The following is a 26,606-nucleotide window of genomic DNA, read 5'->3' on the forward strand; positions in this document are numbered from 1 at the left end:
TAAGCTGCAGAAGGGTTTCCATACTCTTTATTTCTGTGCGCTGCTGTATAATCAATCCTTTGGAGCAAGTCGACCCAACAGGATAAGTAAAGTGAATATTTTTAGCCTTGTGTCTTTTGTGACCCTGAGTCCTCATGCGGTGGAGATGGGAAGCTGAACCAATGAAAATCTTCAGCAGAAGTAGAAACGGCGATGGATTTTAATACACACTGAAATTCTGACTTTCTGAATTTAAATTGCAGAATAAATGTTGCCAACCTGGAATGCTCATTTGGGTGTTTTCAATAGGTAGAGTGAAACTCAAAATTATATTTGTTGTGCTTAAAGCTAAGCGTTTGAACTGAGCCTGTTAATAAACCCTATTGTTTCATCATTATTATGCCTGAGAGGGAATATATCCAGTACAGTAATTTCCTCTCTCCAATTATGTTTTGGATAGCTAAACATGTCTGAGTTCAGCTATCCTCTTGGCAGACTTGTCCTATCAAAAAAGTAGTATTTACCAGTTTAGAGAGCCCATGCTGTAGACTGGTTAAAAAAAAAAAAAAAAAAGATTTCATACAAGTAACTATAAATCTGTTCTTCATGATTAGGTAAGAAAATATGAGGGACCTCGTGCCCTTGGAAAGAAAAGCAGACTCTTCCTTAAAGGATATTACTATTTAGTGCTGGGTAGAGTTAGGATGTGATTCGGGGGGCAAAGAGAAACTGAACACATTCTGTCAAAATAAGCATGGTACCAGAATCTCTCAGCATGGGCTACAGCAGTCAGTCATAGGGAAAGAGACAGCCAAGGTTTTGAGTTCCCAAATCACTGGGAATAAAAGAAAATGTTCTGAATTATAAGTGGTTTTTAAAACTTAGTTCCTATCCCTTGCAATCTGAGTTGAAAAGAACTGTTAAATATAAGGTAAAAATGGGGTTTGGAAGGTAAATCAAACTAAGAGCCTGCTATTTGGGCAACTTATAAATTCTAGAAACAATTAAGGTAGAACTGCTCAAAGTTTAGTCTCATAATAATTGACATAAAGACCAAGAATCCCAGTTAAAATAACTCTGAATATGCTCTGTCATTATGAAGCAGTTTTCCTAAGAGTTTCAGCTTCATTATCCCTGATTAATATGACCACTGTTCTTATGGTATTAAATGGTGGCAATTATGTAAAAGTTAAAACAGATTATTCTATTTTGTCCTGAAAGTTCTGTACCATATTGACCTTAACCTTCTTTATAACAGTAATAATTGATAGATTCTTACTTATAATCTCTACACTCTAAGGCAGTATATTTTAAATTGTTGTGGGTCATGAAGAAACTGGACCTTCTCCCCAGAAAAATGCATAGAAACATAAAATTTTGCATAGAACTTAAGAGGGTTCAAGGATGCCCGTTTTTAAAAAGAAAAAGAAAAAAAACTTACTTCTAAGAAAAATCTGGAAAACAAACTAAAATTGAAATCTTACCCCAAATAAGATACTACTTTAAAACCACAAATCCTGCTTCATCTCACAAGTTAAAAAAAAAAAAAATCTCCTTAAGGATATTCATAAACCCCATCAAAAGCTATTTTCTTTTAAAAATAAAAAATAAACTGTGGCAGCTTTCAGACTCAAAATCATTAATTGTTAATGTTTCCAGGAGGAAGAGCTTGGGTAAAGAGGTAAAAGTCTGTAAGTTATTAAAGTTTCTCTTTTATGGAAGAAGCCCTTCTCACAGAAGAGGTGATGGGGATCAAAGTTGTTTCCACTGCTAGGTGACAGCCTGAGAATCTTTACATTCCTCTGTGATGATTCGCATTTGTCAGTTCCAGTGCAGCTTCTAGGTGATGCCCATCCGCTGTATTCACAAACCCTGGCCAAATGTGATACAACCTGAAAAACTATTTGAATAAAGGAATATTTTTTTAAACGTGAAAAAAAATATCTATGGACTTCAGTGGAAAACCCATGTAGCACTTGCAATCTGCCTGCTTTCGTGTCTCTTTGTATAACAGATGGCAGATGCATCATCCAAAAGGCATTTCAGGTGATTGTGTCCATGTCCTCACAGAGACGAGCTTCAGGAAGACATCTCTACTTCCAAATAACCAACCTCAAATCCACTCTTTATTTCTGAAAAGAAAATACCTGGGAAACCCCATCCTGTCATTTCCGTTGTAATTGCACAGGCAGTGATCAACCACTGCCCTAGACTTGCATTAAAGGGATGCCTGTCCTTGATAAAAACTCCAGAGAATGGGGGCATTACTTGCCAGAACCCTGAGAAGCTCTGTGGACCAGGAGCTGCTCTTCATCAGTGCCAGGAATCCAGATAAATCTACCCTTGGAACTATCCGGAGTCCACCCCAAGCAAAAAGGCTCTTAACGAAGTCCTTCATCTCAAGAGGAAAAGAATCCTTGAAAAGAGATTTCCTCTGGTAGCCAAATGCATACGCCTTCCTGCTCCCTCTCCCCAGCAACACCCTGATGGGTAATTAATGTCTTTTGCATGGCTTTATCCTGCTACTTTGCAATACCACGCCCCCCCTGTGTCAAGCCTATGACCTTGGTGATCATTTTTAAAAGTTAGTATGATTTAATGTGGCACTTTATCTTCCCATTGTGCTTCAGAATTAGCATCCTACTTAATTTTATCAAAGGTCTTTGTCTTGAGTTACAGCATGGAACAGAAGATTCTAGGGAGGACGTTATATTAAATAATGCGTAGAGATGAACCGTTCTTCCTAGTGATTCAGGAGCTCATGCTGGTTCTAGCTCTTCCCACATGCTAATACCTCATTTTGAGAAAATTTCCACTTCGAAGAATACTACAGGAGAGAAATCTCTCTTTCTCTCTCTGTCTCTGTCTCTCTCTCTCTCTGTGTGTGTCTGTTTCTCTCTCAATTAAAAAGCAACCCATGAATTGAACCTCTCTCTTAATCTCCCTTTGTCATTAACATCTCATTTTAAACCAAAGTGCCCTTCACAGAATGTGAATGGCTGTTACATAACCTTAATTTGGAGTCGAATAAACTTTACGGAAAACTGAGTTAAACCAAGCTAAGTAGGTATATTTACCGAGGTCATAGAATGAAGCCTTTAATAGGTGGCTCTACACTATTAATATTCAAGAAGGCTGTTTAATTTGCAGCATTTCCCAAAATGAGTGTTTCCATGGAACCCTTTTTTGATGGAGTATCTGGAGAGACACGGGTTCATCAGCTAAGTGTTAAGCTAGCAAAAAGAGGCCTATGTCAGCAACAGATGCTCAGATTTCCCCCTGAACTTCCAACCCCCTGCACAGCTACGAGTGTTGCCTGAAAAACCACTAGGTAGGCCAAGTCATGGGAGTTGTGTTGAACTGGGAAGAGAGGTGGGAATATTCCCTGCAGTTTCCAATCTAGCTTCCCTCCAATCTTCTCATCTGTGTAATGGGGTAATAAATACGTACCTTGAAGAATTGCCAATAGTCTTGTTGAGATGTCTAATTTGGAATAATGTCAGTAAAAACACTCAGCTAAGTAGCAGACGCAAAGGATACATTCAATAAATAGTCGCTGGTATGTCAAGGTCCTCTAGGAGTTGCTTCTCAAATTTTACTATCTGTGCAATCTCACAGGAGCCTGTTACAATGCAGATCCTGATTTGGGTCTGGGATGGGGACTGAGTTTCTCTGAACTTATTCTCCTAGTTTGAGGACTGTACTTTGAGAAGCAAGCATCTCAGAGATACAAAAGGAAGTGAACAGTCTCAACTTTTAAAGAGTTATAATATATGGAGAGAACCTAGACATGCAGTCAGCTGGCTAAATGGCAAGCAGAGTGCTGGTACAAACAGTCCGCTTTGGGGGGCAGTGTTACTCTTGCTCACTCAGGATTGATGGGGGAGTTTTCCCTTTGAGCTGACTTTGAATGATGAGTAGACTTTGCGCAGACCCGGCGTCCCGGGTTCTGGCTGTGCCAGGAAAGCAGCACACTCCCAGAAGTGGGAAAGCATATGGGAAACTTAGGAGATGCTCAGGGAGCGTAGAGCAAAAGACATGGTTTGGAGGAGGAGGTAGGTATAAAGTGGACCACTGACCTGGATGTCTGAGTCTCAGGTATCAATAAAATACAATCTAGGAGAGTTTTAAGCAAATGTATGAGTTTCCCAGGGCTGCCGTAACAAAGTACCACAAACTGCATGGCTTAAAACAACAGAAATTTATTATCTCATAGTTCTGAAGTCTAGAAGTCTGAGACCAAAGTGTCAACAGGGCCAGGCTCCCTCTGAAACCTGCAGGGGAACCATTCCTGGCCTCTTCCTGGCTCCTGGAGGTTTGCTGGCAATCCTTGGCATTCCCTGGCTTAGTCGTCACATGGCGTTCTCCCTGTGTCTCTGTCTTCACGTGGCCATCTTCTTGTGAGGGTACGAATCATATTGGATCAGGGGCCCATCCTACTCCAGCATGGCATCATTTTAATTAATTACATCTGCAGTGACCCTATTTCCAAATAAGGTCACAGTCTGAGGTACTGGGAATTAAGAATTCAGCATATCTTTTATGGAGGACTCAATTCAACGCATAACAGCAAATATGTATGCACCCATTGGGCCCCAGAAATCTCCTCTGCCCTATAGGATAAACTTCAGAAGTGACTTTTTCCCACTGGGAAAAAATGAAGGACCATAGCGCTGAAGACCTCTGCCTTCTCTATCTACACCCCTTCCCAAGTATGAAAAATCGTTAGGACATGCCAGTGGTCACTGAACTGAGCTGGAAATTCAGGGCACTGAGGCTGGGGAAATCAGGGTAGCATTAGAATTCCCACTGAAGCCTTCTTTCCTCTTTTCTGCCGACTTCTATAGGAATGTTATGTTGTTCCCAAGGAGCTTCTGGGAATGTGAGCCCCAGAAGCACCATCCCTAACATGTTCACACAGCAGAGTTCAATAAAATAATGACGTACAAAGTCTTTCTTCCTGAACTCTGTAAGAAGCAATGGCCTTCCATTTTTTCCCTTTGCTCTTGTCCGATAGAAGACTAATGTAAACACTGTCCACAATATGAATTTTGTAGGTAGATGAAAGGGGGCACTGGGCTACTTATTTTATCAAATTTAATTGTCCTCTTGGAAAAATGGGAACTTTTTTAAAAAAGAAGTGGCTTTCTCTCTTTCAATTATATACTCTCTGGCTAGATAGATGAATTCGTTGTCACCTAGGTACACAACATTTTGTGTTCCAAATAACACTGCCTCCTAATGTCTTCAAGGTTAGCAGCATGAAAGGAGCATTTCACGCAAAACCCCTGCCAGTATGACCGTGAACAGTAATAAGTTTTTCAGGCCCGTTCTGTCAGACCAATTGTCCATCCCAGATTTATTCAGAGCATCCTTTCTCTGTTAAAATGAAGAAGAACGTTGGCCATATTATGTGGGCAGAAGAAAGGAAGATGTGGAAATAAAAGGGTGTGAAAGGAATATCTGTTTTCAAGGCAGCTGAGAACGAGTTGCAGGCTTGGTGTAGCCGCTGTCCCCATTTGAAGAAAATAAGCCCACGTGGCTACTTGGAGGTGGTAGTTAATTTTAAACCATATTTAAAGACTGCTGAGAAACACATTGGCCCCAATTCAGACCACGGTCAGTTGTCTCTTGGTCCCACTGACTAGAATGATGCAAACACCAGGCCCCAGACATACTAGGCACAGACCAGCAAGGTTTGACATCCTTATGTTCTCAGTCCTGTCCTAAGCAATTTAGTACATTGGCCAAGAAGGCATAAACCTTGGAAACTGTAATATGGCATGCTAAGAGAAAATAAACGATCTTCTGCAGGCCAGGCTTAATTTTGCAAACTCCATTTCCTGGAGATGATTGGCCACTGGACACTTACAGGAGGATTAGTCGGCTGGAAGTTTCACCTCCTCCCCTGAAATCTTCCCCAGTCCTTCCAGCCTGAATTAATCTTCCCTCCTTTGTGCTCTTTTAGCACTTGATCTGTACCTCAGTTGTAGCTCTTATCACAGTCTCTGTTGGCATTACCACTATTTCTGTGTGTCTTATCTCCCCTACTAGACTCTAGGCTCTCTAAGGGACAAGACTCAGTCCTAGTCATTTTTGTATTTCTAGCATCTAGGACAGGGCAAGTATGCCCTCATTAGATATTTATTGAAAAACTGAAGGATGGAGGGGAAAGAAGGATTTTGTGGTTTTCTCCATCATTATCAAATGTCACTTTCTCTATCACACATGGTTTCAATCAAATACTTTGGAGGAGAGTTCTGGAACTCTTAAGAGTTTCTGAAACTTAGAAGGAAAAGGAGACTTTCAAGGGAGTTTACGGACGGGTTTTTCGGGAGATTAAATGAGTTAACAAACGAATGCATACCGAAAACTTGCTAAAAGTAGCCCTACTTCTTTTGGATGGTATGGGAATGGGCAGGGATGGAGGCAGACTTTGTATCCCTCAGAGTTTGGGAGGTTGCAAGTAACAGAAATTGCCTTTGAGTAAAAGTGAAGTAATTTCTTGGAAGGATTTAGGGATGTTCACATAACGAAAGGGAATGCTGAGGAACTGGGCTGCAAAAAATACAGGAAACAAAGCAGCTCAAGACATATATATGGTTGAAACCATATATGGCTAAGGAATGGCTTCATTTTGTAGTCAAATCTGTGCATTGCTATAGGAATGATTCAACTCAGCCCCTCATCCCATTCTTACACAATACCACTCAAGGTCCAAAATCCAAAAACATAATCTAGTTGTCTAAGCTGGGCCACACACCCACCCCTCTTGGCTCAGGAATGTTCCTTTTGTAGAACAGATGCCATCCCCCAAGAGATGTGATTCTCCAAAAGAAATCAAGGTGCTATTAATAAGAGAAAGGAGAATGAGTGCTTGGTAACCAAAACACAGCTAATGTCCACTACCGTTTACCTTGGAAAGTATACAAGTCAGAAAACTATTTAAAGGAATGAAACTCCCTTATAGCTAATGGGAAAGATGAGACACTAGGAAACTTTTATTTATTAAGTAGATTAGACTTGAAATTCAAGTACGGTACATTTGGACAAGTGCTTTCAAATAGTTTATTCATCATTCGTGTTGCCCACATATTTCAGGAGTTTTTTACATGTTAAATTGCTTAGAAAACCATCTTTTTTATAGAAAGATAAAAGGACCAATCTTGGAAGAAGTCATCAAATAAAGACTAAATCAGAGATAAGAGTTGGTGGAAACATTAAGGTAACTAAATGTCTGTCAACACTATTCTACTTTCTCATGTGAGTATGGGACCAAGTTACAGCTAGGCGGAAAGATAAACAAACTGAGCTTATTTAGTGAAACAGAACTCTAGGAATTGCATTATTGTCCATTTCCAGTTCTTTAATTAACACATGAAAATTACATTTTTTCAACAGATACTCATTGTGCACCTCCTACTAATACTCGAATAGTAAAAGCTAATAGTCTAAGCCTTTTAAGTGCTTCTGTGTATCAGACACTCTACTAAGATCTTTATATGCATTTCTCATTTAATATTTATAAGAACTCAATGAGAGGAGGTACTCAGTATTAGGAAAATAGGAGTCAGAGAAATTATGTAACTTGCCCAAGGTTGCACAGCTAAGTGGCAGAAAGTAAAATAATAAAGTAAAATACAGAAAATACTGATGTGGAAAATGAATACACTACACATATATTAATACATACCATTACAAACATGGTTATTAACTTTAGAAATTATTTTCTGAAGCATTTAGATGAAATATACTTGCAAAGAGCGGGTTCTCAATAAATGCATATTAAAGGCAGGAATTTATAATGTGATTCAAAAATGTGACTTCCAGGAAATGTTTGTGGGTAGGGAAAAAGATCCATCAGCATAAAAGAGCTTTTCATAGAGAACATGATGACCTGTAATTCTTTCTACTTACTCTGAAAATGGTTTTCAGTTGTTATATTATGACTAAATTGAGATTAAAAAAACTAATTGATTAATTTTTCCACCCTTGGGTCTGTTTGCCTCTTGAATAGTTTATTAAAGGTAGAGGTGTAATGTAGTTCTCTGACATTTTTTTTTTTAATCAGGGTAATCAAGAAAATGTGGTATTGGCATAAGAATAGACATACAGACAAATGGCATAGAATTGAGTCCAGAAATAAACCTTTACTTTTACAGTCAATTGATTTTTCAACGAGGGTTCCAGGCTTGTTAATGGAGAAAGAATAGTCTTTTCAACAAATGGTATAGGGACGACTGAATACTGACATGGAAGACAATGAAGTTGGACCCCCTACGTCACACCATATCCCAAAATTTAACTCAAAATGGATCATAGATGATATAAAAGCTTAAAAATCTATAAAACTCTTAGAAGAAAACATAGGAGTAAATCTATATGATCTCGAGTTATGCAGTGATTTTTTAGGTACGGCACCTAAAGCATAAGCAACAAAAGAAATAACAGATAAATTGGATTACATCAAATTAAAAAAAAAAAACCAATTTTGTGCTTCAAAAGACACTATCAAGAAAGTGAAAAGACAACCCACAGAATGGGAGAGAAATCTTGCAGATCATAAACTGAAAAAGGAACTTGAATCCAGAATATATAAAGAACTCTAACAATTTGGCAATAAAAAGGCAACTCAGTTTTTAAATGGGCAAGGATTTGAATAAACATTTATCCAAAGAAGACATACAGATATCCAATAAGCACATGAAAGTATGCTCAACATCACTAGTCATTAGGGAAATGCAAATCAAACCCCACTACAATGTCTAAAATCAAAAAGACAGGTAATAACAAGTATTGACGACGATGAGGAAAAATAGGATGTTCCTACATTGCTAGCGGGATTGTAAATGGTACAGCCACCTTGGAAAATGGTTTGACAGTGTCTCAGTATTAGGAATATATGTGTCAGAGAAATTATGTAACTTGCCCAAGGTTGTTAAATCATATGATTTTACATAAACATACTCATGTGTTTAACTTATTCACATGTTAAACATACGAGTATGTTTATGTAAAATCATGTGATCCAACAATTCCACTCCTCGGTGTATACCTAAGAGAAGTGAAAACATACATCCAAACAAAAATCTGTACAAGAATGTTCCTAGTAGCATTATTTTTAACAGTCCAAAAGTGGAAACAACCCAAATGTCCATCAGCTAACGAATGGATAAGCAAGATGTGGTATATCCATACAACAGAATATTACTCAGCGATATAAAAGGAATGTTCAACAACATGGAACCTTGAAAACATTATGCTAAGTGGGACTCCCCTGGGGGTCCAGTGATCAAGACTCCGTGCTTCCACTGCAGGGGGCACAGGTTCGATCTCTGGTCGGGAAACTAAGATCCTGCATGCTGCGTGGCACGGCCAAAAAAAAAAAAATTATGCTAAGTAAAAAACCCAGTCACAAAATGCTACATATTGTTTGATGCTATTTATATGAAATATCTCGAATATGCAAATTTATGGAAACAAAGTATATTAGTAGTTTCCAGGGGATAAGGAATGGGAGAATGGAGAATGACTACTAATGGATAGGAGACTTCTTTGGGGGTGATGAAAATGTTCCGAAATCAGACAGTGGTGTAGGTTGCTCTGTGACTGTACTAAACTCTATAAATATACAAAAAAACACTGAATTGCACACTTTAAAAGGATGAATTTTGTGGTATTATATTATGGTTAATTATATTTCAATAAAGCTGTTGCTTAACCCTAAAAACCATGGTCAGTCATTATCTCTCTGTGATGGTAAGTTTGTGGAGTGACTTGTAGTTCCCCAGACTTGCTATTTTCATACATTTCTATACCTATCCACTCACCTTACCATTCGTCTACAAACTTCTCACTTCCCTGTCCCCGCTCTAACCCCTTTCCTGCCATGTAAATTTTCTATTTCTCTTTCATGAGTTGGCTTAGATGTCCTCTCTACTAGGAAATCTCCCTGAATCCCTAGTTCAACCTTGAGCTGCATTTATCTGAAGGTTCCAGTGAACGTTATACACGTCTTCTTTCCAGCAAAGATCATATTCCATGGTAATTATCTGTTTATGTGTCTGTGTCCCCACTAGTGTATAAGCTCCTTGAGGCATTGTCTTTGTGTTTTGAGGTATGGTACGATGTCTGGCACGTAATGGGTACTTAGAAATGTTTACTGAATGAATCAATGAATGAATGCTTAAAGATAGAAAATTTAATGTTCCCGCATTGAAGGATTCTGTGATATCAGGATATTGTCTGATCTCAGAAAGTGTCTTGGACTTAAACTTTAAATACTTTTGTGTGATGAATTCAGATTACCTGTGGAAATCAATGCTACAATAAATAAATATTTGCCTTCTAAATGTGAGAAGCTAACTCAGTTCTCACATGTCCCAGGATAAGCTGAGCTCCCTAGGATGAACAAGTAATTTTTTCTACTACATGGAATACTCTTGTACAATTAACCAGCTATGTTGCAGGATCCTAAAACATTTCATTGGAGAATTTAGCCTTGGTTGTCAATAAGCCCAAGATAATTTAAGCTTTGAATCTTGAGTCTCTTGTGGTGGGAAATAGAGCCTCCGGTGAATAAATTTTATCCAGATTACTGTCCTTCCAAAACAATATCTCGATGCTCTGCTACTTAAGCATATTGTGGGTTGAAACATCTGAACAAAGTTATCACATAGACAAATGGATTAAGAATATACAATGAATTTTGATCAATAAGACTTTTGGACTCAAATCCCAATATATAAGCAGCTGGTGGCATCTGAGAGATGAGAAGTCACCATCCATGAACAAAATAGACCCTCAAGAAATTGCCTTCATGGAGTTTACATTATAGAAGTGGAAGAAATGTAAGGGGAGATAATTTCAAGCAGAGAGAATAATTAAGGTAAAGGTGATAAGATGTTTGGTAAACTGAAGGAGAACAGGGTGACTGGGACATAATGAACATTGGAAAGCAGTGTGATCATTAATATTATTCCCTGTGGCAGACAGACTTATTGGTCACAATTCTTTATCAACTTCCCCAAACTAGTTTTTGCAACACCACCTTTTGTCACCATGGTCACATAGAGACAGATTATATTTCCCTACCCATTGATGTTGAGTTTGGCAGGTGACTTGCTTTGGCTAATGGAAGGTGGACAGAATGGTATGTCATTTTCCAGATGAGACCTTAACAGGCATGGCGTGTTGCTGCTTACCTTCCTGTGCCTCTGCCATCAGCAAGAAAAGGCCTCCAGGTGGATGTGCCCCCCCTTCATCCTGAGCACCAGAAATAACATGAATACACCAAGCAGAGCTGCTCCAGCCAACCTAGGCACACAGGGGCAGGAGGTTGTTATAAGCCTCTGAGTTAGGGCATGATTTATTATGCAAACTTATCATGGCAATAGTTTACCCATACAGTCTTCAATACTAATCTTACACACTATTAGTATACCTTTCTTTCTATTTTTTACTTTTTTAAACATTATTTATTGTTTATATAATCTACAGTTCCCAAAACATTTCTGAAAATGGCAGGTCATTTGTAAGCCATAAATAAAACAAACATGAGCCTAACTATTTTACTGGAAAGAATAAACCTCACCTGACCAGACTCCTAATTTATTCTAGCCATTGTTTAGTAGAAGGAAACAAAGGCCTTTTCTCTTTTCCCCATTTCTGTTTCCACCTCTACACCAGGACATCTTGTTCTTCAGTTCCATAGTTTGAAGGTTTTCCATTACTTAAAAAAATATACAACTCTGTAGCTTGTCGTGTATATTTTGGCATCTTTGTGTGTTAGTACTAGTCACTCAATAGACGGGTGATTCCTCAACAAAGTAAAATCCACCAAACGAAGTGTGAAGTTATTTTTCTAAATATATGCTGTTTATGGCTCATTTTCACAATTTACAGTTCCTAGGTGAAATTTTCCAAAAAGGGGTCAAGCTTTCATAACTTTGTATTCCAAACTTGCACCTAACAGGAATACAAAGAGAAAATTAAGCCCATCAGCTGTGATGAGAACTATCATAGGACTTCCTTGTCTTCAATCTAAATATTAAAAATTTTCTCAAAATATATCAGTCACTCAGCAAGGAGTTCTTGGGTGTAGGTCCACAAGACATGTCAAGCCATACAGAGGCAAGGGGTTCGGGATGGGCAAAACGGGTGAAGGCAGTCGAAAGGTGCAAACTTCCAACTATAAGATGAATAAGTCCTGGGGATATAATGTACAGCATGGTGACTGTAGTTAACAATACTGTATTCTGTATTTGAAAGTTGCTAAGATCATAAAAGCTTTCATCACAAGAAAAAAAATTGTGACTATATGTGGTCATGGATGTTAACTAAACTTATTATGGTAATAATTTCACAATATATACATAAATCAAATCATTATGTTGTATACCTAAAAATAATACAAGGTTATATGTCAATTATACCTCAATTAAAAGAAAAAGGGTGAGATCCCTGCCTTATGTAAATGTGCCCTGAGAAATGACTCTAACAGTTGAAACTGCTGGGAGCTGTCTTAATTCGGGTTCCCCACAAGGCAGACCTTGTGACAAAGACTTGGGAACAGGGAGCTCCTGTGTGAGGTGATCCCAAGAGGCACAAGCAAAAAAGTGAAGAAAGTGAGACAGAGAAGGGAGAAAAGCCAAAAGAATTTGCATTAGTGAGCAGGTTACCACCATGGGCAACTGGGACCCAATCCTGCTGGCCTCCTCTGAGAAACTGTGTGGAACACACCCAAGACTCCTAAGACCAGGGGCCAGGGAGGCTGGGACTTTTATCCCCAAGTGTTTACAGGCTGCATTCAAGAGAGTTAACCCCGCACACACTTCCAACTGCCCTTCCCTGCAGCAGAACAGGCTTCCTCGGGCCAAGGGAGGCCCTCAGACAGAGAAGAGAGCGTAAGATGGGAGGTTTATCAACATCTCCAGCAGCTGCCTGAACTCAGGTAGGCCAAGGAAATACGGTACAGGGCATCACCTGTGTCTGCGACATGGCACACAGCTCTTCATTCCATCAGATATAATGATAGTATTTAGTGAGCACTTACTCTGTACCAGGCACAGTGCTAATCAGCTTTTTATGTATATCATATCATTTAATCCTTGCAGCAACCCTAAGAAGTAGATACTGGGATTAGCATCCTCTGCAGACAAAGAAATTGAGAAATTTGCTAAGGTGACAAAGCAAGTAAATGGTGGAGGTTTGAACGTGGGTAGTCAGACTCTAGGGGTCTAAACAACACTTTACTCATGAAGGGCTAAGTGCAGAAAACAGAAGCACGTGTAACTCAAAGATGGGGAAAGTAGTGAGGCATGTAATCCTCAGAAAAGGCTTCTTTGTGGAAATGTACTTGAGTAGTACTTTAAGTGGGAAAGTGCAGAAAAAGAAACGAGCCTGTGCATGGTAAGGACGGGGGAAGAGGAAGACGGAAGGGAGCTGTAACATAAGGAGCATGAATTCAGCAAAATATCCTCATTGGAGAGTACACAGAGCTGGTCCTTGTTATGGAGTAAGGCACATATAATATTGCATGTAATTCTATGTTTATTATCATCTGAATCTTCATCTCATAATCTGAGATAAAGGTGTATGCCCTCTAGGTGAGGCATGCACAGTCAGCTGGATAGAGGATGTCTAGGTAGTGTCATCTAGAGTTCCGATACAAGAGCCCTTTATTCAGTATTTGCCAAGGACAGGGAGCTAATACATACTCTACACACTCGTTGACTGATAACAATAAAAACGATTGCTTAGTGTGATGACGTGCACATGATAGGTCCTCAGTATCAGGCCATGCATGCCCATATAACTTGAATATCAAAAACAGGCATAAGAAAAATGAAAAATTTGGGGAAAGTAAAAAATCATCATTTAGAGCAGCCATTCTCAAACATTAAGTCCCAAGACCCCTCTACATTCTTAAAAATGATTGAAGACCACAAAGAACTTTTCACTTGTGTGGAATATGTCTATGAATATTTAGAAGATTACCGTATTAGAAATCAAAGCTAAGAAATGTATAAAATATAAAAATATGCAAATACACGTTTTATTAGCCATCAGAACAATGGCTACATCCCACAACAGTTTTCCTTCTGGAAAACTCCACCATATACCTGCAAGAGAATGAGATTGAAAATGACAAATAGTATCTTTGTATTATTATTTAATAATAATACTATTATAATATATTATTATATTATTATGCTATTATACTACTATAATAATACTATTATAATATATTATCTATCTTATAATATATTATTATATATTATTATAATATAATAATACTATTTCACAATAGTATTATTGTGAAAATAGTTTTGATTTCATGACCCCCCTGGAAGGGTTTCAGATATCCTCAGGGGTCTTTGAACCACAGTTTGAAGAGTTCTGATCTAGAATTTTCAGAAACGTTAAGTATTTCCAGGGAGCTAAATAAAAATATTGAATATGAAATTAATTGCAAGACTTATTTGCAGCATATATTCACATGGTTTAGACCTTGATTTCTAACTATCAGGGGAAGAAGGTGGATTTAGCTTCTGCTCTCTTCCATTTAAGCATTCTATGACTCAAGAAGAAAAAAACACAGGAGAAGCATTTTTGGTTTTGTTTTGTTTGAAATCTTTCCAATGACTAAATACTGTTTTCCTTTTGAAGACTTTTTGGACCCTTCAATGAATAGCTTGGTATCACTGGCCTCATTGAAAAATTCAAAGTCTTTCTGGTAGAATCCTTGCTAGACATTGTATACAACGGTCTTTCATGGAAGATTGCTCCAAATTGGGGTGAGTTATTTGGAGACAGAAGTTCAGGAGGCTGGCTTGGATAAGCAGGGTGCAATTAAGCAGGACATAGAAAAGGACTGCCTGGGACCACAAACATGTATGTAGACTAGGATGGGCGATGGGAGGAAGCTACCTCATGCCTTCCCCTGGGCAGTGTGAAGGACAAAGTCTCATTCTTGATGTTAGCTTTAAAGGCACCAAGTCAGTCCCTAAGAGTTCTTTTCCAGGGATGGTGTGGGGTGGCCCTGAGGATCTCTGTTCATTCCCACCAGAACCAAATATGCAAGAAAGCCATTTCCCTTGAGCCAATTCCCCAAATAATCATTTTGCTGAAAGATTTTTCTCTCCTAAAATATTTCCAGTGTATTAGCTGCACTGGACCAAGCCCTGTACCACACTCCAACATACACACACACACACACACACACACACACACACACACACACACACACACACACACACACACACACACACACCCCTACATCTTTACCAGGCTTCCAGTTGAGGAGCATCTTTAACCTCAAACATGGCGGCAAAACGGCTGCGGTAAAAGTCTCCTTGACAGTTTCAGGTTAATTGATTCTTCGGCAAATTGGTTTTTCAGCCAATTAATTTTTTTTTTAATTTAATTTTATTTATTTTTTTATATAGCAGGTTCTTATTAGTCATCAATTTTATACACATCAGTGTATACATGTCAATCCCAATCACCCAATTCATCACACCACCACCACCACAGCCAATTAATTTTTAACAAGCTAGTTTCTCGTGCATCAACCATTCTGAAAATTTTACCCAGCTCCTCCCCACTACAGGTGAATAGGGAACTGGCTCAGATGAACCCCTGGGAATAGCTGAGGAGACATCCTGTCTGCTGGAAAGCATAACATATGCCTGGGAGAGGCAAGGTGAAGAACGCTCCATTGTGCAAGAAGAGTCTCTCTGGACAGACCAGTTGTATTAGGCTAGAACAGGTAGGGATGGAAGCCAGCTCATTCCTTTTAGGACTATGCTCGGCCTCAGTCTCCTCATCTGTAGAATAGGGATAATAATGATTATACCTCTCAGGTCCCTGGTAAAGGGTAAAGGAAATACGGTACATAAAGCACAGAGTGCGGTGGCTGGCACGAAGGCAGGGATCTATACCTGCTAGCTGTTATTGTTATTATTATCACCATTAATGATAGAAGTGACTATGGCAATCCTGTTTCCATTTTCTGAAAGAAAGCAGTGCCTCAAAGTACACACTTTCTCACCTCTAGGCGTGGAGCCCTCCCTTCCCCAGCTCTCTAGCCACTATACCCTCTTCACCCTCCAGGCTTCACTTAAACATCACCTCCCCCAGGAAGCCTTCTCTGGTTGCCTAGATTAGCTTAGGGCCCCTATAAACCCCTGGACTTAAACCCCTCATCGCCATTTATTGAAACGGATTGTTCAGTTGTCTACCTCTTCTTAGAACAAAGACTCTGAGAGCAGAGACCATCTCCATATTGTTTACTCTGATATCCGTAATCTCTGGCAGAGTGTTTCCGTGTAGGATTTGGCTGGATGAATAAATGAATGAGTGGGGGATAGGCTGGAAGTGTGATCCTGCAGCCTGGTCCTGACAGGCTGGGGCAAAGGCAGCACCCAGCTGCACAGGTGTGGCTCAGACACGCAGGGTCGATGGGGAATGCCTGAGAAGGCCTGGAGGGTCGGGCTCTTTGTTGGGCTTCTCCAGCAGGCCCCCAGGCCCCCGAGGTTGCCTTCCATTTTGGGCTTCTAGTCCTCTGGCTCTTCCAGCCTCCAGGTATGGCCTCTCTGGGCCACCAGAGAGTTTCTTCCTCATAGGAATTTCACCGTAGTGGAAGGTCCCCCGATCTAGGAGCAGAGAGCTTGCGTCGTGATTCTTGCCGTATGTGACTTTGGTCCAGTGCCTGCACCTCTCTGAGTCTTGGTTTCCTCTGACACAACAGGTGAGGCATCTCTTTCTACTCTTCTGCAAGGGTAAGAGCAGGGTCAGCTTCCAGACAAATACCTCTTCTTAGGAATTTAATGAGATCTATCCCTTCTCTTTCTACTCGTTCTTCTTCCCTGCGTCCCTTCCCTCCATCCCTCCTTTCTTCTTCATTTAACAGATACGTATGGGGTCTTCACTGGGAACCAGATTTGCCCTGGTGCTCAGTCACAGAGAGGCAGCGAAAATCAACAGGATCCCTGCTTTCAGGCTACTTAGAACGCCTAGGGGGAGAGACAGGCAAAACACGGGTTCACAAATAAGAAGGGAAATTTCACACAGACAGTAGAGCAAACAACAAGATACATTAAGCAGTGAAATGGGATACTGTGGAAGATAATGACTAGGGGTGGGACATGCACTTTGGGTGGTCACGGGAGGCCTCTCAGAGGTGGTGACATTTGCACTGCAACCCGAATGAAGAGAGGAAGCTGACCGTGGACAACATGGAGGCCAGTTCAGAGGCCCCGGTGGGTGAGGGTAGTTGTGTTCAGGAAGAGAAAGTGGCAAGTGGGCCCGAAGACAGCAAAGAAGTGGGCAAGACCCAGATGATGTCGGTCCTCGTAGGCCACAGTGAGGGCTTTGGATATGGCCGTGAGCGGGAGGGGAAGCCTTGAAGGAGAGCTTTATGCAGGGGAGTGACACGTTCCTATTTATGTTTCTAAGAGATTTCTGGTTGCTGTGCAAAATGAATTCTTACCTGTCATGTTCCAGATGCAACTTGAAAAAAGTATGATTAATCCCCTGACACTGGCAAAGCATCAGAAACATGGGTGACATTATATCTGCTGACAACAAAGAGCACTTTTTCCATGCTGAGCTGATAAATATATTGAACAAACGGTGTTTAGTTAACTAAGATGAACAGTGTGTCCTTGTGCCTCAGGCTTTTTTTTTTTCCCAAAAAGCATTTGTGTATTTGTGGTAATATTCAATATTAACCACCGAAGAATTGGAAATTTACAATTCCATAGCCGCTTGACAGGGCAATCGCTTTTCAGTGGTTTAAAGGAGATTGCATTTTGTTCTATGTGTATAAACGATTTCTGCTTATTTTATTATAATCTGGCAGATATATTGAATTTCCTACCCAGCAAGGGTTCTGTTAGTTTCCCTATCCTGAACATTCAGCGAGGTCATTATTATGTGAAGAATGAAATGACAGCAGGCAGCAGCAGAAACTGACCAAATAACTGCTTGATAGGGTGACTTTTTGACAGAGCAATATAGTAATAGAACACGTCATATTTCTAGGTCTCGGAATTCTGCTTTTTGAAAGCATTTGCATTTTTAAAATCAATTTTAGTAATTAGACTTAACACCTTGAATTTTGAGCATTGGAAACTGTTTGCAGTTCACCTAGTAGTAGTAGCTGTAATTGCCCATTGCATGCAAGCACTACAATAAATGCAATGTATTATATTATCTCATAATGTGAGTGGGCCCCATCCAATCAGTTGAAGGTCTGATGAGCAAAACCTGAGGTTTCTTGTGAAAAGAGGAATTCTGCCTTCGGACTGCAACACAGAAATTCTAGTTGTCCAGGCTTTTGGACTCTCGTTGGTAGCATCTACTCTTACTTGATCGCCAGCCTGCTGGCTTGCCCTGTGCATTTCAGACTTGCCAGCCCCCATAGTCACGTGAGTAATTCCTTAAATCCCTTAAAATATCTATCCTATTAGTCCCTGGAGAACCCGGACTAATTTACTCCTTTCCCCAGCAGCTCTGCTTCTACAAATTTATCCAAAGAAAGCAATCATACAGATATCCAAAAATACACGTTCACGGCATTGTTTTAATGGTTACAGATGAGAAACAATCAAAATTTCCACCGCTGGGGGATCATTAAGAAAACTGTTGTGCAACGTGTGCTAATACAGAACATTCTACACAATATAATTTATATATCCTGTAGGTATATTATATGACTGTTAAGAATAAGCTAAATCTTCCTAAAAAATAAGGTATTTACTGGTCATATTATTAGGTAATAAACAGCAGATTAAAGAACCTGTTTGATTTCCATTTTTTAAGTTGTTAATACTGAATGAAATTATGAGGAACCTTACATTTTCCTCCTTTAATCATTTCTGTATTGACTGAATTTTTATACATAGCCTATTTTGACTGTTAATGAATCAAATCAATTTGACCTAAATTCTAAACAAAAGGTCAGCTCAGATAGATTTCTGTGGCCCTCTCCCATGCGACCTGTGTGTGTGTTCTGAATGTCATAAATATCTTTTAGTCACACCCTTTAAATTGTTTATTCGTGAAGCATTTCTATACTAACGAAATAAAATGGGCAGAGATAGGCAGTTGTCTGGACATTCAAGCGTAGAAACAAACTCTGGGACTTGTTTGTTTCATAATTCACTTGAGCACAGCACCACAGTTCAGGGAAGGCAAACAAGAGGGGAAAAAAAAGATTTTCCCTGAAATACAAGATAATGACCACATTATCTATTTTAATTTGACAATGTAGGGGCAGTCTGAGTTCCCTATGACTCAAATTCTATTTGAAGAAACTAAAATTAATAAATCATAGCTTACTGAGAATGGCAGTGCCTCTTTGCAAGCCATTATATGGGTTTCATAGAGTTTTTCTTCTTTCAGTCCTACTCCAGGCCATGCCCTGGCTTCCACTGATCCATTCCTTTTTTATCACCTTGGAGTCTTCCTCTGTACTTTGAAATGTTTATCTGTATAAATGCAGACTTGCGGGGGGAGGGATGAAATTTGAAAAGATCCTTCTAGCATAACGCACTTTCAGTAAATTGGATAAATATCTTTGTGGCCCATGGAGATGACACGCACACACTGAGGGGAGAGCCGGTCACTTTCCAGCCTTGTCCTCATATGAACAAGCACAGTGAATTGTGTAGAAAAGAGTAGTGTTTGCAGTAACCCTGATTGCACTTTCCAGTGTCTAGCTCAGTTCCCTCTGCCTGATATTTATTATTACTCTCCCTAAGAAAACAACTATCTTCCCTGATGGTGAAGTGAAGAGCACAAAAAGTAATGGAAAGTTCCTCCCACGGAAACAGTAAGCTTTAGTACATTTAATATATAATCACACCAGAGAGAAATGCCCTTGTGTTTAAGAGCAGAAATGCATACAGCATTTTGTCTTTCCCTTAGTTTTGATTTCTTCTTCTAGGAAAATATTTTTAGTGAACGCCTGATGTGCTTTTGTTGCAAGTCTTGGTGAAGCTGGTTTTGACTCAACCAAGGTTAGGGCAAAAATATCCGGAAAAATGATTCTGGCTGCCTAGACAATGCCATTTACCTGCAAATAAGGGAGCTGGAAGTCAGCTCTCAGGTCTAGCAGACAGGAGTGTAGGTACCACCTCCAGGTCCACTGACCTTCCTGGGAACAAACAGCATCATTAAAATCCCTGAGGTGCTCCTAGAAGAATATTTGTGAACTGTATTGCTTTCTATTTCTGCTGTTTCTTTGATGTTGGCTAGAGCCTAGTAATAACCCCTTTTGTCAACAGAGGCATTCCAGGTAAACGGATCCTTATCAACTTATGGTCAGTGAGTCCTGTATCTCAGACAGAGTCTCTCCAGTCTTCTTTGCAAGATGAGGACTTCAAACTTGTGTCCAACTTCAGCAACCTGAGGGCAGATGCTGGAGCCTTCTCACAGCTCTCACTGCAACCAGCATATTTCCCAAGACCCTTCTCAGTCCTCACCTTGTCCCCATCTTCTGCCTTGTCCACTCCAAGTAGATCCTATACCTGAGGCTCTGTGAAGTGAGACACTCCCCAGATTTTGACCACAGCATATAAATACGCCTTATGAGGTGCTGGTGGCGTAAAGGAAAACCTTGCTGTAATCAACGTGTGAGTCTTCAGAAACAGTTTGAAATCGCCCATGAGCCTGGGGAGCGTGGACCCCATCCATACATTCAGACATTCAGCCCGTGACCACTCTCCTGTTGAGAAACAACCAGAAGTGGAGAGATTAAGAGAGAGAGCCGACTATAAGAAGTCTCTCAGAAAAGGCAGCCATGGTGTGGGAAGTCAGTAAATATGTGAGTGATAAAAACAATGAATAGGGCTTCCCTGGTGGCGCAGTGGTTGAGAGTCTGCCTGCCAATGCAGGGGACACGGGTTCGAGCCCTGGTCTGGGAAGATCCCACATGCCAGGGAGCAACTAGGCCCATGAGCCACAACTACTGAGCCTGCGCGTCTGGAGCCTGTGCTCCGCAACAAGAGAGGCCGCGATAGTGAGAGGCCCGCGCACCGCGATGAAGAGTGGCCCCCGCTCGCCACAACTAGAGAAAGCCCTCGCACAGAAACGAGGACCCAACACAGCCATAAATAAATAAATTAATTAAATAATAATAATAATAATGAAAATCTTTGGTTATAAAAAAAAAAAACAATGAATAGCATTATATTTTTTTCATGTGGGAGGCCAAGAGTAAAAACTTTGGGGTTGGATAGACTCTTTTCAAGGCCCTTGCTTCAAAAAGTTGTATTACCACTCTGTTCCTCACTTTCCTCACTGCTAAAGGAAGGGAAATAGTACCCACTTTATCAAGCTTGAAGGTTTAAGTGAGATAATACGTGAAAACCTTTGGCATGGTGCCTGGCCTAGTATGTGCTCAATAGTGTTGTCAGTTGGTGATTAGCACCCGGTGGTAGTAGAGGTGGACTCGTTATCACTATCCTAAGTAGTGTCGCCAGATGCCATGTTTCAGGTTCAGTAGGAAAACCAGGGGAAATGACAGTCAGAGGGGACTTGTCCTTTTCAACCTCCTATACATAATCTCTGCTCGCATCATTCACAACTCATTGCCTTCCCATCTTAGCTTCTCTGATGCCTGGCACTCAGGGCTCAATACATCCTTCCTGAATGAACGAAGGACCTGAGCATAGTGGAGTTTGCCTTCTCTGTGCCGACTGGGCGATCTTTGATGATTCTTTTCAGATGTCTGAGCTCCAGCTTCCTCGTCTGTCAAATGGAGAAGGTTGCTGGGGGAAAAACAATGAGATGTAGTGTGTGAAAGTGTGTGTAAACTCCCAGGATCTTGTAGTGATTTACGTTGTGAATCATACAGGCTGAGCGAGTAGGGGTGTCTGTGAGCGTGTGAATGCACACGCAAATGCACTTATTATACACACACACACACACACACACACACACGACTAGCAAAGGAAAAGTCAATCTAAAACCAGACAAATGCCAGTATTTCCTACTGGGAAGAGAGAAAGAACTGGAGCAAGAGGGTTAGAGTCTTTATCAACTGGGATCGAAAAGGATTGAAACAAGGGCTGTAGAAAATTATCTGGGGGAAGAGAAACGTGCTCAGCACCACAACTGGCCAGTTGCCCTCTGGTCCCCGCCTTGGCCACTTTAATCCTGGCCGTCAGAAATTCAGTGGCAGCAGCTTGCTCCCCAACACCCTAATGCTTCCCACATTAACTCCTGGGTGGGATCACCACCCTTGGGACGTGTCATCACTGTCTTGCACTGAACCACCCCCAGGTGTGCTATTAGGAGCTTTAGTCCCATTTCCTTCCACACCCGGTGAAAGATACTGTCAACAACTTCAAAAGTCTTACTACCAGATGCCCTTAATGGTACAGTGCTATCTGAAGATGAATTTGTGCTGCCTTTACCCCCCTTCTATAAAGAACCATGGATACTATGATGATCACAATTTCAGTACGTGAAGCAGTCAGGTTCGTTTGCCCTCTACTTGCTTCTAAAGGAAATGTTAGAATAACCCAGGACAAAATTTGGAAACTAGGAAGCTTTTAATGACTTCCTGTTGGTCGGCCTAAAGGGATTCAACTCCATCATTGCTAGGTACCTTGTACGATGCCTAATTCACGTGCTTCGAGGTGGAAGCAGAACGAATGTTGGTTTAGAATCTTATTCAGTGTAAACTATCCATCTACCATTAGATTAGATGGCATGGGAAAGCTGGCTTAGTCGTTTTTATACAAACATTTGTCTGGAAATCTAAGGATGCTGTAACATTTTTTTTTTTTCTAACATCTTTATTGGAGTATAATTACAATGGTGTGTTAGTTTCTGCTTTATAACAAAGTGAATCAATTATACATATACATATGTCCCCATATCTCTTCCCTCTTGCGTCTCCCTCCCTCCCACCCTCCCTGTCCCACCCCTCTAAGTGGTCACAAAGCACCAAGCTGATCTCCCTGTGCTATGCGGCTGCTTCCCACTAGCTATCTATTTTACGTTTGGTAGTGTACAGAAGCAGAGAGGCAGGGCTGTGCCGTAGTTACTAGTATAGGTCCTCCTAATCTGCTTGCATTCAGACTCACCTCTGCCCTCCACTACCACGTGACCTCCAGCAAGCTCACTACCCACCTCAAGCCTCAGTTTCCTCATCTGTATAATGGTGACAGATAGTACCTACTTAAGAAAGTTGTTATGAGCATTAAGTGAGATATGAGCCAGTAAAGAAGCTAACACAATGCCTGGAGGTTGAAAAATGGTGGTGGTGTTATAAATATTTTTATTAATGAAGCAACACCAACTTGCTTAATATTTTTTCAAGCCATACAAACAGAACTAAAAACTATGGGTGCCCAGCTGTTCCTTTAGTTTAATTGAAGCAGGAGTGAAATGCTTTAAAGGCTGTGTTTAAGTGTTGGTAAAATTTTTAAAAGAAAAAAGAAGAACCTACTCTCACATGGAGGGTTTTTTTGTGGATTGACACAATGCAGTAAAACCCAACAAAAGCAATTACCCCTTGATTGAGTCAGGGCAGCTGAGGAGGGAATTATACATTTGAAATCAACAAATTGGATATGATCCTTTTGCAGGCTCAGCAATTGCTGCCTGACTAGTCCTTCAGAAGATCAGAGGTGGCCCCCTCAGTTTCCAGATTCCATCAGCTGATGCGCTCTGTCTGTACAGAACAGTTTTCCCCTTGTTTAGGTTCTAAATGAATGATATTTGCTTCCAAAGTTATTATAGCTGCTAAACACATGCTGACTCTAAAATCTCTCCCTCCAAAATAAAGCATATATATTTATGCATATGTATGTAACTGTTACCTAAAAGAACCTTTCTGGTAAAATATATTTAGTAATAGATGCCATCCCATAGCATTCAAAATGTTCAGTGATATGAATTATAATGCTCAGACCATTTTGAGCTGATGTGCTCTTCCTTTATAAACGATCCCTATTCCCTTCCATGGAATAGACACCAGCATAGAGCTTCACTTCTGTTTTCCCTCTTGCTCCTGATTTACCCCATGTGGCTTGAGAGCTAAATACCAAGCTATAGATCACTGGTATTAATAAGCACGGCAAATTTGTTAGTGATTTTTTTTTTTGCCTTGTGCCAATAAGCACCATTAACATTTACTGAAAATGAATGCAATAAGTTAGCAACGAGGAAAATGTTGATATTCAGCTGACTGCGTAGAAAAAAATTATTTTATTCTCCCCCTTCCTGCTGCTCTCAGAGTACACAAAAATTGCAGACCCAGTCTGTACGTGTGAGCTGAGGGAACTGGCGTTTGGAAGCATTGCTGATCCTAACACCTGGAAAGCAAGTGTGCATGCTTCTAAATAGTTGCCACACGTGACGTGGTCCTGCCTGCTATTTTTGTTTTACATGTTGTTTATTATAAAAAAATCTTTCCAATCTTGGTCTTCAGATAAAGATCCACTCCTAGGTATTTATCCAAAGAAAACAAAAACACTAAGTAGAAAAGATATATGCACCCCTGTATTCACTGCATCATTATTTACAATAGCCAAGATATGGAAGCAGCCTAAGTGCCCATTAATAGATGAAAGGATAAAGATATATATGCAGTGGAATATTAGCCATAAAAAAGAATGAAACCTTGCCATTTTCGACAACATGGATGAACCTAAAGGGTATTATGCTTAGTGGAATAAGTCAGACAGAGAAAGACAAATACTGTGTGATTTCACTTACATGTGGAATCTAAAAAACAAAACAAATGATCAAACATAACAAAACAGAAACAGAGTTATAGATACAGAGAACAAACAGGTGATTGCCAGAGGGAGGAGACTGGAGGGAGGAGAGAAATAGTTGAGGGAGATTAAGAGGTACAAACTTCCAGTTGCAAAATAAGTGAGTGACAGGTATGAAATGTGCAGTGTGGGGAATATAGTCAATAACTATGTAATATCTTTGTGTTGTAGTATCATAACTAGACTTATCACGGTGATCATTTTGAAATGTATAGAAATATCAAATCACTGTGTTGTGCAATGGGAACTAACGTAGTGTTGTAGGTCAATTATACTTCAGAAACAAACAAACTCATAGAAAAAAAGATCAACTTTGTGGGTACTGGGGGGTCGAGGTTGGGGGGAGGGGGAATTGGATGAAGACATTCAAAAGGTACAAATTTCCAGTTATAAGATAAATAAGTACTAGGGAATGTAATGTACAACATGATAAATATAACATACTGTATGTTATATATGAAAGTTAAGAGAATAAATCCTAAAAGTTGTCATCACTAGGAAAAATTTAAAAAGTTATAAAGACCCAAGTCTATATCCTGACCCACAAGACCCTGCAGTGAGAGTCTCTGGCTACTTTTCCATCTCATCCTCCATCACTCATCCCCTTTCCTGCCGTATGCCAGATCCCTAGTCATATTTCATCTGTTCCCATGTGCTGTGCTCCTTGCCTTTGCAGGATCTTGATACATGCTTTCATCTCTATTTTTTAACAGCTTTATTGAAATATAATTCACATACCATACAATTCATTCATTTAAAATGTACTATTGGATGGATTTTAATATATTCACAGAGTGTGCGTCCATCACCACCATCAATTCTAAAGTATTTTCGTTACCCCAAGAAGAAATCCTGTACCACTAAGCCATCATCCCCAATCCTCCCCCATCAGCCCTAGGCAAACACTAACCTACTTTTTGTCTCCATAAATTTGTCTATTCTGAACATTTCCTATACATGGAATCATACAATGTGTGGTCCTTTGTGATGGGCTTCTTTCACTTAGCATAATGATTTCAAGGATCATCTATGCTGTAACTTGGATCAGTACTTCATTCCTTCATATTGACAAATAATATTTCACCCTAAGGCTATACCACATTTCATTTATCCATTCATCAGCTCACAGATGTTTGGGTTGTTTCCACTTTTTGGCTGTTATGAATAATGCTGATATGAACATTCTAGTACAAGTTTAGTGCAGACAAATGTTATCATTTCTCTTGGATATGTATCTAGGAGTGGAATTGTCAGACCATGTGATAACTCTTATGTTTAACCCCTTGTAGAACTGCCAGACTGTTTTTCCAAAGTGGCTGTACCATTCACATTTCCACCAACAATGTATGAAAGTTCCCAGCTTTCTAATTGGAACTTATTATTCCAATCCTATCTTGTTATTCCAATCTAATCTCACTAACTCTTCTTATTCCAATTTTATAATCATTTTGATTGTAGCCATCCTAGCAGGTGTGAAGTCATATTTCATTGTGCTTTTTTCTCAGCTTTTGATCTAGACAATTTCTACTCACTTTTCAAACTGCAGCTTAAAAATCACTTCCACAGGGACTCTTACCCTGACCACCCCACCCCCAGACTAGCCTGGGGCTCCTTTCAGAAAAGCTATCTTTTCCCTCTAAACTTGAATTTCAACATGAGCAGGGACCAGCCCATCTATCTTTGTTCCCTACGTTATCCCCAGAATCTAGACATTGCGTGAACTACAGAGCTTCTTGTTAAAAATATAGGTTGAGTGTTTCTTTTTCTGGCTGAGTAATATTCCATTGTATAAATGTGCCACATCTTCTTTATCCATTCATCTGTCGA

At 40.0% G+C, this 26,606-nt stretch overlaps 1 protein-coding gene across 2 annotated transcripts in view; it reads left to right on the forward strand.

Moving 5' to 3' along the window:
- The window catches only part of SYNPR (synaptoporin), a 296,719-nt gene that overhangs the window by 225,887 nt on the left and 44,226 nt on the right, over window positions 1–26,606 (forward strand). The gene's annotated exons all lie outside the window — the stretch shown is intronic.

Source organism: Balaenoptera ricei, chromosome 11 (assembly GCF_028023285.1).
Source record: "Balaenoptera ricei isolate mBalRic1 chromosome 11, mBalRic1.hap2, whole genome shotgun sequence".
Lineage (NCBI taxonomy): Eukaryota > Metazoa > Chordata > Mammalia > Artiodactyla > Balaenopteridae > Balaenoptera > Balaenoptera ricei.